The sequence below is a fragment of the Alligator mississippiensis genome, chromosome 3, assembly GCF_030867095.1.
Source record: "Alligator mississippiensis isolate rAllMis1 chromosome 3, rAllMis1, whole genome shotgun sequence".
Taxonomy (NCBI): Eukaryota; Metazoa; Chordata; order Crocodylia; family Alligatoridae; genus Alligator; species Alligator mississippiensis.
The window spans coordinates 152391712-152394964 of record NC_081826.1 but is presented as its reverse complement, the minus strand read 5'-3'; the positions used below and the strand labels follow the sequence as shown (position 1 = coordinate 152394964).

General features: G+C 44.1%; 1 long non-coding RNA gene across 1 annotated transcript; it reads right to left on the bottom strand.

Annotated features, from left to right (window-relative positions):
- Window positions 1–259: 259 nt before the first annotated feature.
- LOC109283939 (uncharacterized) lies at window positions 260–2149 on the bottom strand. The gene is made up of 3 exons (XR_002091253.2): window positions 1966–2149; window positions 1320–1399; window positions 260–658 (listed from the first exon to the last, which is right to left on the bottom strand). It is a non-coding gene; the product is annotated as an uncharacterized LOC109283939 (long non-coding RNA).
- Between the last annotated feature and the right edge of the window lie 1104 nt (window positions 2150–3253).

Genomic DNA, 3253 nt, shown 5'->3' with positions numbered 1-3253 from the left:
TACCTGCTTACGCAGAGGCAGGAGCTCAGTGCAGTGCCAGAGGGAGCCACGGCGGCACTCGCCCCAGCCCGTTGGTATGGTACACCACGAATATTTGAATCCATGAATAGCGAGTGTTTCCTGTGTATAACATTATTTAAGGGGGAAGGGGCACAGATTCTGTTGGTTTATTACCTATGCTTTATTATAATGAAGCATATTATGCTACCTAGTGGCCTTTGCCTCAGCAGAGGGCATAAGCCATGGCATCTACCTGACCCCCAGTCTTCCTTTTGGATTTTAAGTGTGTAGAGGAAAAATCTAAACATGCAGCAATGGATTTATTTGAAAATGCCCTGCTTTATACATTCATTGCAGAAATTACAACTTGAGTAACACCTGCAGATCTGGGAACATGTGTAGTATAGACACACACATCTCCTTGGGTATCCTTCATTTAGAATTTCCCCCCCCCCCTCACAGAAGTGAGAAATTGTTGTTTGACACTGATGATGTTTGGCTGATGACAGAGGCTGGACTATACTTCCCTTTGGCTCTGCAGTCCCAGGGCACCTGAGCAGCAAGTTGAGTAGCAGAGTGTTCTTTCTGGCAGAGAGGGGAGAAGCAAGCTCCTGGCTCTTTCTCCTTCTTCTGATGGATGAAGCCAGACTAGAATAGGCTAAAATAAAAAATTCTTACCCTCTTTTGTTCCAGGAACTTGGTAGCTCAAGTGAAATAGTAGGTTTGCAAAAAAATGGAAAATGAAAAGGTTGAGCTGCCAGGTCTGGAGGAAAAAGAAGCAGGATCCTCAATTTCAAGATCACTGTCACTAGATACGTGATCCACTATGAGTAGCTGTTCAAGACAGTCAAGCTTTTTATCAAGCTATGTGGACAAAATGTCAAATGAAGATCAAGAAAAAGCAGATGAGACATAAGCATGAGATATATTTGCAAGTGGTACACCTCCTTCCATAACTGAAAATCAATACTGGAAGGAACTTTACAAACTAATTTGCCCATCGTATAAGTTACTGTCATGTTACTGCTTATTATTACATTCTCCCTTAGATAGAGAGTATGACAGAGTTCAAATAATGGTCATTCAAAGGATTGGTCAAGAAGAATCACTGACTGATGTCAGATGGATGGACTGATATACAAAGAAATCCTTTACTGAACATTGTTAACAACACCTGAACCAATATTCCTGAAAGCAGTTTGTGACAGGGTGCTGTCTTCGGCCGCATTTTTTTTTTTTTTTAATAGGCTGCTGACTGCCCCTGTCAAGTCTTGCTGAATTTTCCTCCCCTGGGGATCAGCTTTTGCCCCTTTACTCACCTGCCGTGACTTTGTTACTTGGTTCTTAAAAAGGAAGGAGGCTGACCCACAGGTTCCCAGACAAGTTCCAGGCTCACCACCTGTAGGATAATGAGCTGTTTTCTTAAGGGCAAAATGCACACTCCTACCTCCCCTTGACATGCCCTGTGCCTCACAGCTGTTTTATAATTTTCTCTTTATGTTGGGGCCTCAGCTGCTGTAGGCTTACCCAGCTTTTCCTTAGGTAGGCCTGTCAGTCAAGAGCCTACCAAGCAGGACTTGACCCTGAGGCTCTAACTCGCTCGGGCTCAAAGCCCTCCATTCCATACTGTCCATGACACCAGGCCTACTGGCTCTTCTACACAGTGCCCCTGTAGCACCAGGCTTTGCCCCTTTTTCTGTAGTTAGGTCGGTTTGCCCAAGCCCACCCACTAGGACCTGCCTTCAAGGCTCCTATCTTCCCTTCAAGCAACTCTGGGCTCATGGCTCTAGTGCAGCAGGGCTTCTTGAGCCTTCTATCATGGTACCCCTCAGTGCTAATGAGGTCCCCTCCTCCCCTACAGCCTCAGCTACAAACCACCGCCATTTAACATTAAACATAAACCATAGGCCCCTATGGCCATATAATGAAAATAAAAAAAATAAGAGGGGCAAAGTGCCTGCTGACCTGTGATTGTGCTTCTGTCCAACAGCCTGGCATATTCTTCCCAAGGAGGCTGCCACAGCTGCTCCATAGTTATCAGCACTCTCCTTCTCTGCTACCTTCTTAGCCTTCTCCACTTGAGGTTTATATGGTTCTGGCCTTCCCCTTCCTGTCACCTGATCAGCTGGCAGAGCTTGATCCTTAACCCGTCCTCCACTGGCCAGCTGCACCTGGAAGGTTCTGGATTTAAAGGGGCTGTCCTGCTTCCTGATAACAGGGCTAGGGTTCCCTGTTACACAATTGCTACCAAATCTTCTCGTCATACAGGTGAATACATAGCCAAATTCCTGAGTGAAGACATTGAAAGTGCAGGTCCCTCTAGGGTACAAGCCCTTGTAACTAATAATGTGAGTAACATGAAAGCTGTATGGCAAATATTAAAGGCAAAGTATCCTCATTTAATAGTATTTGGCTGTCTTGCTCATGGATTGAATCTTCTGGAAAAGGACATAAGTGTGAATATAATGAAGACAATATTGTCAGACTGCACAGTGATTGTGAAGGTATTCAACAATCATCATGCTGCTAATCAGACTTTGAAGAAATGACAGAAAGAGAAGCAGGGGAAGGAAAGTGCACTTTTATTGCCAGGAGAAACTAGATGGGGCTTGGTTACAAAGTGTTTACATAGTTTGCTGCATACAAAGAACTGTTTGCAGTGTGCTTTGATAAATTGAAGTGTGCTTCAAGTCAGGTAAATTATAATGGACCATAAGGTCACTGTCTATGTAGAGCCTTTTATTCTTAGTGTCCAATATGCTGAGGATTGTTTGTCCTCAGGCTCATCTGTTGAAGAAAAATTCTTGCATCTCACATATTTTGTATATCACTTCAACACTACCAAAACTTGTACTGTAAATTCCTCCAGTCATTGAAAAGCAGTAACTTGTGCTCTCCAGTGGTGTACATGTTTGTACGTAGATGCCTGCATGTATACATACACTTGTGTTCCACCCAGCCAGTGCTGTGAGTGAGGCAGGGGCACTAGAGAAGAATATATAATAATGAAAATAGAAACTAGGTAAGGAAGAGGCACTTGAAAATGGAACAAGCCTAAGAAGTAGATAGCTTTAACCTTTCTATTATGTTTGGCTCAAATTCAGCATGGCAGCTGGGCTAAGCTCACAGGCTTACTCATAACCAATAAGAGGATGTGGGCATCATCAGCATGAAGGGGACACTCCTTTATTGGTGCCAATGCCCTCCAAAAGCCTGGGCATTCCCAGGGGGTGTTGAGTGTAATGATGCGAAT